This window comes from Nicotiana attenuata, unplaced genomic scaffold (assembly GCF_001879085.1).
Source record: "Nicotiana attenuata strain UT unplaced genomic scaffold, NIATTr2, whole genome shotgun sequence".
NCBI lineage: Eukaryota > Viridiplantae > Streptophyta > Magnoliopsida > Solanales > Solanaceae > Nicotiana > Nicotiana attenuata.
Window position 1 is genome coordinate 95,815 of NW_017670981.1, and position 15,573 is coordinate 111,387.

Consider the following 15,573-nt stretch of genomic DNA (forward strand, 5'->3'; position numbering starts at 1 on the left):
CTTTCTCGTTCAGTGGCATGTTTGAATTAAGAGGTCCGTCTCTTATTCAAATATGGACTTGGACTTGAAGCCTAAACTCTTTGATCACTTTAAATAATAGCAACTGATAAAATTGATTAATTAGGCCCTTTTAGAGACAAAAATAAATAGAGAATCTAGTTCGATTTAGATTGACCTTAAAAAATAATTAAATGAGACGAGCCTCGCCAAACAAAACATATAAACTGCGGGGCCCTCATTAAATACTTTATTAAAAATATTTTAGAAATTCGGGACATGCCCTTTAGCGAATTTTCATGGCTTCCCGCAAAGCTAATAAGACGCTAGCCACTTTAGGCGCGCTCTTTAATAATTTTACCTTCTTAAACTCGGGTGTGCATTTCATGCAACCCAAATCCAAATCCTAAAACGTTGAATAAGAGGTGTTGAGGATCCGGGTGCATTTCATGTGACGAGATCCAAAAACACGCTCTTAAACGGCGTTCATTTTCGTAAAAAAAAAATTAACTAAAAGCGGTAAATAATTTATAAAATTGCACTATAGGTTTGAACTTGTATAAAAAATCAGATTTTTTAGCCATTTATAATAATTTAAGCGACCGTGCTAGAACCACGGGATTCGGGGGTGCCTAACACCTTCCCTCGGGTCAACAGAATTCCTTATTCAGAATTTCTGGTTCGCAGACTCCAATTGGGAAGTCGAATTTTTCCTCGACTTGGGATTTAAATTAAACCGGTGACTTGGGACACCAAAAGCCAACCCTATCCCAAGTGGCGACTCTAAAAATAAATAAATAATCCCATTTCGAATAATGTCACTTTAAATGGAAAAACTCCCTTATGCATTATCCTTCGGGGTAGGTGTGTAAAAAGGGAGGTGTGACAATATCTTCTTGATATTCTTGTTGGCGGCTTCTACAGCTCCATTCATCTGAGGCCTGTAGGCTGTGGAATTCTTGTGTTTGATCTATCTATTGAAGAACTTCCTCAGATCTTGTGTTTGTTCAGGGGCCCTCTTGGATTTGATAATAACATCATCCACATATACCTCTGTCTCCTTGTGTATCATGTCATGGAAAATAGTAGTCATGGCCCTCATGTAGGTGGCCCCAGCATTCTTCAATCCAAACGGCATCATCTTGTAACAATACATTCCCCACGGCGTGATGAAAGCCGTTTTCTTCGCGTCTTCTTCGTCCATCTATATCTGATGGTACCCAGCAAAACAATCGACGAATGACTGCAGCTCGTGCTTGGCGCAGTTGTCAATCAGGATGTGTATGTTTGGCAAGGGGAAGTAGTCTTTCGGACTAGCCCGATTGAGGTCCCAGGTAGTCGACACAGACTCTGACCTTCCCATTCTTCTTTGGCACTGGCACAATGTTGGCTAACCATGTCGGGTACTCCACTACCCTGAGGTCCTTGGCTTTGACTTGCTTGGTGACTTCTTCCTTGATTTTCAGACTCATGTCTGGCTTGAACTTTCTGAGCTTCTGCTTTACCGGCGGACACGTCGGATCTATTGGCAGTTTGTGAGCTACAATAGATGTACTGAGACCGGTCATATCATCATATGACCAGGCAAATATGTCCTCACATTCTTTTAAGAACTCCGTGTACTCTTCCTTTTCTGATGGTGACAGGTGAACACTGATGCGCGTTTCCTTGACATTCTCTGTATTCCCCAGGTTGATGACCTCAGTTTTGTCCAGTTAAGACTTAGGTCTATTCTCAAAGTCTTCGACCTCTTTAATGACCTCTTCTGGTATCTCATCCTCTTCTGAGTCTATATCCATTTGTTGCGTTATCTCGTCGCATGTCACATTCATCGGTTCATCAAGATAAGTAATAGTAATGCTGTGTAAAGTAAAATAAATGGCAGAGAAAAATAATAAGAGCGAGACATATATAAGAAACTGAAATGCTTTGATAAATTCCAAAATTGTTTTGAACATCGGAGTTTTTTTTCAAAATTCAAAGATAATACTGAAGGGAAATCAACTAGCGAAAAATAAAAGATAATGCATAATGCTTTGTTCAGCCTTGCAACCCCGAAGCTCTCCGGGCCTTGGTGGTTCTGACGGACCAATTGTTGAGGCGCTCTCCTCGGTTCACTGCCTGTATGGAAGGGCCTTCCTCCCCTTCCTCCTCGAGAATGACGTGACAGTCCATATTGTCATCTTCCAAGAACAGGTTCTTCATTGCTGCTAATGCTTCATCTTCCTCTGACCCATATATGATGTCAGCCGGCCGAAAAGTCTGTTCCAGGCGGGGTATAGGGTGCTCCAGCGGATAGTAAGGGCCGCGCCATGATGGCGACCAGTTCCTGAATTCTTGCCAAGTGTATCCATACCCTAACCCGAAAGTGGTGCCATGCTTCTTCAGTTTGATAGGCTCGGTGATTCCCTGGAGGTTCTTGCCGAGTCCTTTGCCAGGTTCATACCCGCTCCAGTTTAGTATACTCTCTATCTTGTTATCCCACCACTTATCTTTGTCCATGGCGTTGACTCGCTCAATCTGGTGGTAGGTTTCTCCTCCTAGTTTCCTTCTTCCTTCAATTGCTGGGATGGTTTGGCGACTGTATATGGGGTTACTCCCGTCACCATGAATAATCACCTCTTGGTGATTCCACTCGAACTTCACTGCCTGGTGTAGGGTTGAGGCTACGGCTCCAGCAGCGCGGATCCAAGGTCGTCCTAGTAGTAAGTTGTAGGATGCTGGGATGTCTATTACTTGAAAATCAACATCGAACCAAGTTGGCCCCATTTGCAAACATAAACTGATTTCCCCAATAGTGGACCTTTGGGAGCCATCAAAAGCTTTGACGTTGATAGCTCCATCCTTGATTTCATGCAGACTCTTCCCTAATGTTCTGAGGGTCACCAATGGACAAATGTTGAGGCTGGACCCTCCGTCAATCAAAGTCCTAGTGATGAAATAGTCCTCGCATTGCACAGTGATGTGCAACGCTTTATTGTGGCCTAAACCTTCACGGGGAAACTCATCCTCGTGGAAAGTGATTTTATGACTCTCCAATACCTGCCCGACCATGTTTGCCATCTCTCCTCCAGTTATATTGCTGGGTACGTATGCCTCGCTCAGTATCTTCATCAGGGCATTCTTGTGTTTCTCGGAGCTTTGCAGTAAAGCAAGAATGGAGATCTGTGCTGGTATTTTGTTTAAGTGGTCGACAACTGCGTATTCTTTTGCCTGTATCTTCCGCCAGAGATCATCGGGCCCAGTTTCAATAGGCCGTCCAGAGGCCTGCTTACTTGATTCAACTTAGTGCTCCGGAGTATAAATTCTGCCAGTCCTGGTCATACCCTGCGCTGCAATTGCTTCTCCAGACCTAGTCTTTCCCTTCCTTCTTGCCTCGGCGGTGTAATCCCAACGAATGGCCTGTGTATTGAATGGCGTTACGGCTGACATTGCCACAGGAATGGGCACTCTCATTTTGGGAGGCAACACAGCAACTTCGAATGGTCCAGGTGCTTTTGGAGAGCCAAACTCCACCTCAATTGGCTCTGCAGTCTTTATGGAGGACGGTGTTTCAAACTCGAGAGGCACGGACATGTTTACTTCAGCATCCCCAGAGGGCTGGATCTGGACTACAATTGGATTTAGTGTGACTGTTGGTTTTGTTGGGCTCGTCACCTTCGGCAATTAATCCAATTGACCCTTTGGGGTCCCAATCTTCTTCTACTTCGATCATATGCACACCACCACCCTTATGATCAGGCAAAGGATTATTACGAACATTAGGAGCAGGTTCCTTGGCCACGATGATTTTGTTGTCAATTAGAGCTTGGATTTTGTCTTTCAGAGATCGGCACTCGTCAATGGTATGCCCTTTCATGCTGGAATGGTATGCACAGGTTTTGTTTGGATTGACCCATTGGGAAGGATTTTCTGGAGTTATGGCAGGGATTGAGGTGACGTAACAGGCTGCTTTGAGTCTTTCATATAGTTGGTCGATTGGCTCAGCGATGGCGGTGTATTGCTTGGGAGGTCTACGGTCGACATCAGGACGTGGCCTGGGGAAGTTTTGGCGGGCGGGAGGTGATTGGTAGTGAGCGTTATAGGCTTGGTAGACGGGTGCAGTTTGGGAATATCTTGGTGAGGTAGGTTGATATGTGGGGGAGGGGGATGATTGGTAAGCAGGAATTTGGTAAGAGGGTGGAGGTGCTTGGTAATTGCGGATAGGCTGGTATGTGAGAGGGGGTACCGGGTAGGCTTGGTATTTTACTGGGGACTTGGTTCTCTATGCAACCATCACGGCACTCACGTCCCTTTTCTTGGACGCGCCACCAGATTGTAGGGCTTTGTTGGTAGCCTGCAGTGCTTCAAAATTAGTGACCATACCGCTCTTAATGCCTTCCTCAATCCTTTCTCCTAGCTTGATGATATCGGAGAATTTCTGGCCCTCTATCAACATTAACCTCTCATAATACTGCGGATCTTGAGACGAAAAATTGGTTCATCTATTCTTCCTCTAAGGCCGGCCTGACCTTAGCAGCCTCGGATCTCCATTGAGTAGCATACTCGCGGAATGTCTCAGTGGGTTTCTCTTTCAGATTCTGGATGTAGAAGATATCTGGTGCATTTTCTGTATTGAACCTGAACCTGTCCATGAAATCAGACGCCATTCCAACCCAGCTCGTCCACTTCTTGGGATCTTGGCTAATGTACCAAAATAGCGCATCGCCTTTCAAACTTCTCATGAAGAGTTTTATGCGAATCTTTTCATCTCTTTCTATGCCGACCAACTTATCACAGTATGTCCTCAGATGGACTCTGGGATCCCCCGAGCCGTCAAACATTTCGAACTTGGGAGGTTTGTACCCCTCGGGAAGTTCGACGTCTGGTTGAATGCAATGATCCTCATAATTCAGCCCTTCAATGCCTTTGTTTCCATCAATACCCTGGACTCGGCTAGTCAATTTCTTGAGCTCAGCTGCCAGGTTTTTGATGAGAGAGTCTTTTTCATCATACTCCGGTGTGTTTGTAATGGGTTGAGTGTATTGTGGTAGGGTTTCCACATAGATGGGAGCGTGGTGGGGATAATCATTCGATATGGTTCAGGGATGAGGGGTGGAGTGTTGTTGTGGCATGTGTTGCAATTTTGATGGGTAGCGGGTTGTTTCTGCGGCTTCGGGATGTTCTGTGGAGGCATGGGGTGTTGAAAGTTGATGTCGGGAGTAGTGAGGGAGAATGACAGACTCGCCAAGTTCCGAACTTGGTCTAGTTCTTCTTGAAATTTTCGTAACTTCTGTTCGAGCGGAGCGGCACTTTCTTTGGATACCCGAATACCCTGAGGAACCTCTACCCTTTCAACCGAATTCTCCTTTCTGGCGTTGTTCAAGTCTTCCATTTTTGCTTTGCTCTTGTTTTTTATAGGACTTGGAGGAGGAGGAGGTGGAGGGCCCTTAGATCTTGTGAAGTAGGATGATGATGCCAGAATGCACGAACTAACCTTTTAGGGAGGGGAATAAAATAAAAGTAAAAACAAAAAGGTAATAAGTTAGTACAGATTCTGAGAAAAAATGTTGCAATATTTAAACACATAGTGCAAGAATATAAATCGTGTCCTAAATTGGGTGCCTCGTTGTGCCCGAGGTAGGCCTAGCGACAAGTTGACTTGGAGAACTTATAATGCTAAATGCCTCATTTTATTGATAAAAATAAGACGAATCCCAAAACGACGCTAAAATTGCATAAAGTAAAATGTCACTAATGGCCATTGGCCTTATTACATTTCAAAGCGAAAAAAGAAAAGAAACTCCTAACTATTTGGTCCCAGAAGGACCTTCCCCAGACTCGGCATCTTTGGCTCCATCGAACAACGTCACCAGCTCACGCAATCCTAGCAGCAGATAAGCCCTAGCCAAATGTCCTCCTTCGTTTCCCTTGGCGTTTTGGCAATTCTCGATCCTCTGGATGAATTTCCCTTCCATCTCTACCAACCCTCGCTCCAAATGCCCTAGACGCTTATTGGCGCTGATAGCCATATCCTTCCATTCCTCGATCAACTTTTGGTTTGCTTCTTGAATTTCCTGATGCTCACTCTTGCACTCCCTGATCGTTTTGCGCAACTGATTGTACTTAACCTGTATCTCAGCCCTCTCGTCGATGACCCTGTGACCTCGAACAGACCCGGGCTGTCCTAACCCAGCATGATCTTCTTCTAGCCAGCCTGGATAGTATGAAGTGTAGCCGGCATGATATCTGTCAGGCTCTATGGAATCCCTTTCCAGGATGATCTTGCTGTTCCACATGTGCTGAGCTTGACATTTGTATGGGCTATCGTCGTTTTGGAAATCAGCCCTGCAATGACTCATCTTCTCGACCTTTGGTACGACTTGCTTCCTCCCTACCTGCCTCATGACTCGGAGAGGGACATAGGAATAAGTTCCCCTTAGACCAATGAGTACAAGGAATGGAGCGTCGCGAGAGCGGATGATGAACTCTCCAGTGGGGAACCATTCGAACATCCATTGCACCTTGTCTTCTTTCAAGTTTTCAAACAACTCTACCCATCCTCGAGCATCTCACCCTAAAAGGCTATATGATCATTCCACGGCCTTCGCGAAAGCTCTTGACGGTATTGACCCCTTTGGAGATGTTCTATAAGCCATAGTTGGAGTAGTAAGTTGCAACCCTCAAAGTGACTGGCTCCTCGCTGACAGTTCTCCAAAGCTCGGTAGATCTCAGCAACAATCATGGGCACTATGCTGAAAGGCTGCCCTCCAATCCCTTCCATCAATGTCTTGGTGACCATGGCTAGTCTGGTGTGGATCCTAGCCTTCTTCATAGGAAACACTATCATTCCCAAGAAGCAGAACATAAAGACGAAAACCCTCATGTGGATATGCCCCAATGATGTGAGGGCGAATTCATCTGGATAGGTGCGGTAGGATTTGCTATGGCCGTACCTCTCATACAGGTAGTCGAAAGGAATATAGGAATCCTTCAAACAAGTCAAGTCTGAATTTTTCTTCAACCCATCATTTTGAAGAAACCCTTACCCTTGCGGTTTTCTGGCATGAGCAAACCCGGAGTCTCCCAAGGAATACCGGCTAAACCTCCTATTTCCTCGAGCAGAGGGGTCATTTCAAGGTCCCCAAATCGAAATACTGATCTATCACTGTCCCAGAATAAGGTCGCAGCCTCTATGATTTTGTTGTCCGGCTGAAGTTCCAAAAGAGAGGGTAAGTTTCCCAAATACTTGCGGACGAGAGTCCGGTCACTGGAATGAAGGTCCTTCCACCAACTTAGCAACCTCGGGTGAATATTTGTTGCCATGCCGAATCTGGGGATTTCGTGCCTCATTTCTGCAAAACAAAGTGTTAGTCCCTTACCCCACCGGACTCGACTATTTAAATCAATAATTAGCATAATGGCATTTAGTTCTCCAAATAAATGCACAGAACAATGGTGTTGTCCGTTTGGGTTCCAGGGGAACCCAGTGGACTTTGGACAAGGCTATCTTAAAGAGTCATTATGTGGACAGCATAACTGACTCGACTAGGTTTGACAGTGATGCATGAACAATTAAATAGAATAAAGTTTCTATGGGGTGCTAGACCGGTACCCTTGAGCCGACAACTCAAGAGGGAAAGGCACGGAACCGTAGACTGCACCGCTGATCGACTAGTTTTACCGCAAATATGCCTTTGCCAAATTTAGGGGGTAATAATATCGGAAGAGCGCAACAACTCATCAAGCGTTGCTATGGTATTTGTTTGGCACGAGTGGAATATTATGTTGAAGATGCAATTACAAGAATGAAACAAATTGTCACGTATTTTCACGTTCATAATGATTACAATAATGGCTCTGAAATTACAACGGTATTGAAGGAAAGAAGTAAATGAAAGCATTAATGAAAAGGAAACAAAAAGACAAGTTAGTTTCGAATAAAGGTATTAAACAAAGCAATAAAGAAAACAATAAAGTCACATATAACATGAAGTGGTAAAGCCTAAAGAGTCCCCAGCAGAGTCGCCATGTTGTCGACGCCCCCCTTTTTCTAAAGCGAAATCGGGTTTACGACATTTGGGAAGACAACTCTATTCCCGTTTGGGGATTGGGTTTTGGAATTGAAGAGTCGCCACCTAATGATTAAGTACATTAGGACACTAAGAGTTTTGAATTGGAAAACCAGAGTTCGGGTAAGGGCTAGAAATTATCTCGAGGGGAAGGTGTTAGGCACCCCTCAAGATCCACTAGTCTGGTTCCCGGCCATGCTATGTTATGACTTTAATGTAAACAAGAATACAAATAAATTAACACATAAGGGTTACAAACAAGCATGTTGGAATCTATAATTTGTTTGAGGGAGAGTCTAAGTGCAAGAATTAATCAAGACATGGAATAAACAAAGAAGAAAAAGTTAAAAGGAAAAGGAATAATGCAGTGAAAAAATTAAAGGAGAGTTTTGGGTAATTGAAAAGACAGAATTTATTGATACTAAACAAAGTAACATAAGGAAAGGGGTCCTAGGTTTATACATTACATGGATCATCCACACAACACCAGTAACCAATCGTACGCATAGTGTTATCGTGTAATCATCATCTCCATGTCTACCTTTCCCACCCCGTTAAGGTATTAATCGCGGAATGGTATAGCTACCTACAGCGTGCTATTACCCGTCCCACCTATCGGTCCTGGAGGCTTTTAGGACTACTAATCCAAAAGGGAGGAAGCTTGGCTTTTCAGAGGTTTAAAAGGATAAAATTCTAAGGCGACAATTAAAACACATGATACACTTAATGGGGAGATAAAGCAATTAAAGGCTCAAGTAGGCCTCCTCATTTAGAGAAACGAATTGCTTAGCACGTCTTACACATACTGTTTAGGTCCTTGATTAAAATTAGCGTAGGAAGAATTGATCTACCACATATTTTCCAGATAGGGAGTCCGAATTAGTCCTGCTTAGATGTAGTTGCAGAAAAACTGACGATTGATTAATTATCTAACTATCTATCTGCGTTAAACAGGGTCTATATGCATGATATCTATTAGTTCAAAGACGGGGGAAGAACGAACTGATTGCAAAAAATATTTAAGTTACACTATTGTAAGTTCTGCGAGCACTTTAAACGAATTACTACTGATTTTAAAGATGAGTGGGCAATTTCAGATTTTAATCGATTACTCCTATAGGCATGCTTTCTAGGTGTTACGAATCTTGTTATGCAGAGATCTTCTAAGCAGGTCATTGATATGATTGGTTTATTTTAGGCCCTATAAGTGGAATTACCTAATGACAGATGCACGTGCAAAAATGCAGGAAAAATCCTATAGGCATATTATCTACGTGATGTGCATAATTTTAGCAGTGATTTATTGACATGGTATATATTGCGAAGTGCAGAAAACCTATGAGCATGGTATCTATGTGAAGAATGCAGCATTTTAAAGTATTAATCCTATAGACATGTTTTCTATGTGAAAATACAGAATTGAGAAAATATACACCCTATAGGCATGGTATCTACGTGAAAATGTAGAATTGAGAAAGTATACACCCTATAGGCGTGGTATCTACGTGAAAATGCAGAATTGAGAAAATATACACCCTATAGGCATGGTATCTACCCCTTTGGCATGCATTCTATCCCATCCCTTTTCACTATACCCCAGTAGTTATTACAAGGTTCATTACAAAGCTTATGACAGACTAAGTGAATCAAAAGAATAAATGAAAATACATCAGTGATTACATCTACATCTAATCAGCCTAATCCAGACTCAAAGTCTAATAATATGAGATAAACCAACTTCCAGGATCGGATTTTTCAAACCCTTTCTATTATTTGGGATGTGTCAATGTTCCAAGGAAATTCAAGAGTTCCAGGCAGTGCTTACACCCCAAATATTATTGCAGAACAGATTATAGTATAGTGTGGAAGGGCCAGCCCTGAAGTGTCCAAGTTCAAAGGAAACTCAAGGTCCCAAGGCAAGGCTCACAGGAGGGGGGCAGGACTTAAAGGCTTAGGAGTAAGTGTAAGTGCAATGAAAAGGAATTAGGGGGGGAGCCAGGGCAGGCTGATGGTCATGCCTAGCACCTGGGCTGCTGGCACACCCCTGACCAGCTTGTCAGCTTAAAAATTAGAGAGTTAGGATCCTTTGAGGGTCAGGGTATTTATAGTAGCAAACAGGTGTAGCAAATAAGGCAAGAATCATAGTTTAGTAATAATTAAGGAACTATGTACCAATAAAATCAATCAGCCTATGGACTTCCTTTATTTAAGGAGTCCAAATTCAAACGGTAATGGGCAGAAGTTATTTAAGGAAGGAAATCAAGTAAATACCTCGTGCAAGGTAGACAAATAAGGGTAAATACATGGTGGTACTTGATTTGTAAAACAAGGAAAGGGAACCAGTAAAATAACCAGTAAAGAATCCCATTGAAAGCCTTGCTCGAGTCAAAAAAGAGGTAAAAGGAAAGTTTTAATTTAGGGAAAAATCAGTAACAATCAAATAAGCAACATTAAAGGAATTCAGAATCAATTAACAGTTGGCAAGACCTTTGAAAGAGAAGCTCTCGTATAAAACACATAGACATGTCAAGCAAGAGGGTTTCAAAATCACAAACGCAGAAAAAGGTTCAAATTCAATTCATAAACTCGAAGTGAGTCTGAGAGTTCAAGGTTTCAAAGTAGAGCCGTCGTCCAACATAAAACCAAATTTAGCCAAAGAAAACCCCCAAATCCTAGGGTTTTTAAACTCGAATTTTATATAGAGATGAAGAGGCAAACTATCGAGGTGAGCTCAGAGACCTTTTCAGAGTCTCATGAGAAGCATACAAGCACAATAGCAAGTAGAACATAGGAACCAGTACAGGAAACAAGTTTCAAGAAAGCTTGAAAACTAAATGAGTTCAGGTAGTGTAAACTTAAAGAAACAGTCGATGAAAGACATCTAGAAAGAATCCAGGCGAAGTCCGGTAAAGGCAAACAAAGGATCAAAACTCAGTAGGAAAATACAGTAGAGGAACACATAAGATAGACATGAGAGAGCATGGTGAAAAACCAGTATGAGATAGAACGGAGCATAATAAAATAAATTTCATAACAAGGCAAAAATAAAAACCCACGAAAGGCATGTGAGTCAGAAAAGAGCCAGTAAGAACATAGCAGGGATCGATTCACACCAAGAAAAGAGAAGAAGAAGAGTCGGAAACATTTTAAGGACTTTCCAGAAACCCTAATCGAAAAGAAGTGCTTCTTTGAAAGAAAATCGGAAAAAAAGGTTTAAGAAACTTAAGCAACAGTGCAAACATGTAACAGATCTAAAATAATCGGAGAGAACCTCGATATTTAGGGTTCTAGATACCCTAGAGATGAGAAAGGCTTCGAAAATACACGATCTAAGTCGGATAATGTCATAAACAGGCTCAAAAGACCAAGAGCCACCGGAGCAAGGCCGTAGATGGCCGGAATCTTCGAATCAGTGAAGGCCTGGGTGAAGACCCTCGAGGTCTGGCCTCAATCCTTCGAACAACAGGCATACAGGAGCCATAGGAGGTGGGTATAGGCTGTCCATGGCCTGAGAAGCCATAGACGCCGGTGAAAACATGGTGGAACAAGGTAGGGGAGGCTAGGGTTCCGAGGAGCCTTGAGAGAATTTGGGAGTTCAAGGGCAGCTGAAGGAGGAAAATGAATTAGGGTTAGGGGTCGTCTGTGAATTAAAAAGGAAATAATCAATCTGAGTCGTTGATCTTCTAGATCAACGGCTAAGATTTAAAAGGGGGATCCAGTCAGTTTTTTATGGATTGGGTCGGTTTAAAATTCGAGTTGGTTGCGATTGGGCTCAATTGTGGTTAAAATTGAAATTGCAAAGGGGTTATAATAGAAATGGACGAGGCTAAATGTTAAACAGCCATTTCTTCCCTTTTTATTTTAAAAATAGTTAAAATAATTTCCAAAACTAGTTAAAAGCACTAAATTTATTAATAATCATATAAATATTAATTAAAAGTACTGGAGCAATTTTGTAATTGCAAAATACGGTTAATCGAAAAATAGGCTATAATTGCAATTATAGCAATTTAGCCTTTAAAATACCAAATAAATTTTATTAAAATGTGCAAAAAATCACATTAATTATATCTTGGTGTAAATATGAAATAAAAATAAATTATTCATCAAAAAAAATGATAGTCCGGAAATAATTATTGAATTTTGTACTATTAAAATAGACAACAAATTGATTTTAAAAACCTTTAAAATAAGGGAAAGATACCAAAACTCTTGGGCATGCTTATATATGCATGTACATACTATTTTGAGGACATCTTGAGTATATAAAATACATAGGGAAAAATTGGGTATCAACACATGCCCAACCTAATATCAAAATCTACCATACTGAGCAACAATAGATCGGCTCTGGTCTCAAAACCACCAAGAACAAATAAACACAACCGATACACACGGCCAAATATAATAGAATCTCCCACAGGTGTAGACACATAGATAGGAGAACTCAAAGAATCACAGGATACACCCAAATACGGAGCAAAATAAGATGACACATAGAAATAAGTGGATCCTAGATCAAATAAGACTGATGCATCTCTATGACAAACCGGAACAATACCTGTGATGACTAAGTCGGATGCAACTGCCTCCGCCCTAGCTGGAAGAGCATAATATCTAGCCTGCCCCCCCCCCCCCCCCCTCTAGGGCAACCTCCACCTGCCTGGCCCCTACCTATGGCTGGCTGTGTAGGTGGAGTGGCAACTGGTGCGGTAACCATGGCATGAGGACCCGATGGAACACACAGAGCCTGAGTAGTCTGTGGAGGTGCACCCCTCTTGAGTCTGGGGCAATCCCTTACCATATGACAAGTGTTACCATACTCAAAATAGGCTCTCGAAGGACGTGGCTGCTGTGGCTGGCTCGGGCCTGATCGACTGGACTAATCGCTGAAAGCACCCCGTCAGGAGGTAAACTAGACAATGGTTGTGCATAATAGGGAGCGTGAGGCCTAGGAGTGGCCGGAATACCACTAGAAGTGCTGAATAAATAGGGTGACTCGCATAGCCCCTACCATGACGAGCTACAACTGGGGCACGACTACCATTACATGTGTCAGAATCTCGAGGCCTCTTGGACTTCCTCTCCTCTCTCTCTCCCGAGTCCACATACCGTCCAATCTTCTAGCTATCCCCACTATCTGGTGGTATGCGATGTCCATCTCCAACTCTTAGGCCATGCTAATTCTGATACCGGGGTTGAGCCCCTCGATTTTATTTGACGGACTCGCTCTCTAACAGTAACAACCAAGGCTGGTGCATGCCTAGCCAAATCACTAAAGCGGACCGCATACTCCGACACGGTCATAGAACCCTGGCGCAACTGCTCAATCTCTATACGCCATGCATCTCTGAGACTTTGGGGAACAAACTCCCTGAAGAACATATCTGAGAACTGAGCCCAAGTGAGTAAAGCGGCCTCGGCCGGACTACCCAACTCATATGCTCGCCACCACTGATAAGCCGCTCCCTTAAGCTGGAACATAGTGAAAGCAACCCCACTAGACTCTACAATCCCCATAGTACGGAGGATAAAGTGGCACTTTTCAAGAATGCCCCGGGCATCCTCTGACGCCAACCCGCTAAAAGTAGGAGGGTGGTACTTCTTTTACCTCTCAAACTTGAGATGTCCTCCCCCTCAAAAACTGCTGCCCTAACCTTCGGCTAAACTGGGGTGACCGGCTGTACTAGTATGACCTCTGGGACCTGGTCTACCTGGACCCACTGCTCTGGGTACGAGCAGCGGGAGTCTGTGATCCTCCCTCAGCCTGAGATGTGGCAGGAGCAAGTGGGATCAACCTTACCTGAGCTAAAGTGCCGAACATGCTCAAAAATTGGGCGAGAGTCTCCTGGAGTGCTGGTGCAGTAACAGGCGCCTTAAGTTCCTGCTCTACAACTAGAGCTACTGATGGCTCCTCTGTAGCAGCAGCTTGTGCAGGTGCTCTGGCTGCACCATGTGGACGTCCTCGGCCTCTACCCCAGCCTTGGCCTCTCGCAGCTCTTGTAGGGGCGCGGGTGTTTGGTCATCCGATCTAGCTGTACATGTCCTCACCATCTGTGAGAGAATAGAAAGATAGAAATTTAAAATCCGAGGTTAAAAATTTTGCACGATAAGTAATCAAAGAAGTGAAGCTTTTCCTAACAGTTTCATAGCCTCCCAAAGATAAGTACAGACGTTTCCGTACCGATCCGTGAGACTCCACTAAACCTGCTTGTGACTCATAACACTTATGAACCTAGAGCTCTGATACCAACTTGTCACGACCCCAAATTCCCTCTGTAGAATGTCATGATGACACCTAATCTCTAAGACTAGGTAAGCCTAACAACATGCGGAAAAATTAAATAAAACTTAGAATTTCAAAACTCCAACAATTTCATAAATAGAAACTTTAACTCAATGCGTACAACTCCCCAAAACCTGGTGAGATATAAGTCACAAGCTCTAGATACAGTGCTGGACAATTACATCACTGTCTATAAAAGTGTAAAGAAATAAGAAAGAACGGGATAAAAAGGGACTCCGAGGCCTGCGGACGCGGACAAGTGTACCTTGAAGTCTCCAAAAGCAAGCTCAGCGCGCTAGTACTGGGACTGATAAGATGTACCTGGATCTGCACAAAAACATATGCGAAAGCGTAGTATGAGTACACCACAACAGTGCCCAGTAAATGCCAAGCCTAACCTCGGTAGAGTAGTGTCGAGGTCAGGTCAAGGCCCTATTGGAGATAATAAGAAACAAGACAGAAGATATAATGATATAATGATAATGACAAAGGAAGTGAAACAATAAAGAATTTATGGGAAGTTAACAACGCAGAACCAAGGCAGTTAATACAACACGAAAGGAAAAACGAGGATTTTATATGTTAATAAAACAACAACTAAACAAATACAACAAATAGAGAAGATCAATAGGGGGCCCTACCGGGTACCGCCTTGTAGTCCCAAATCATAAAAGTAACTCACAGTCTTTCCTTATATCACCGCGGGAGCCTTTACATTTGGTTCTAAAAATCATTTTTCGCGAAATAGCACCCCGCGTTTTAGCCCACCTTATCACACTGCATGGCTTCTAGTAGTTCCCCTACTAGCCACGCGTATCAAGTCCACGTTATCTCACCGCAGGCGTTTCAACACCCAGATCTTATACAATGCATGGCTTCTAGTAGTTCCCCTACTAGCCGCGCGTATCAAGCCCATATTATCTCACCGCATGCGTTTCAACACCCAGACCTTATACAACCGTATGCGTATCAATAGTAACAACAACACGATAGAAACCTCATGCAAATAGTAACAGCAACACGGTAGAAACCTCGTGAAACCAACCAAACAATCCTCTCAACAATAACACGAATGACCAAACATAACAACTCAACAAAATGATATTTCACAACTTACACTTTGCCTCAATAGAAATACGGCCTTTACAACTCAACACCAAACTTAACAGCAAGATGTTCCAAGGATAGCAAATTTCAGGCAAAGAATCCCACAGTTAAATAATGAATACGAAATTAAGA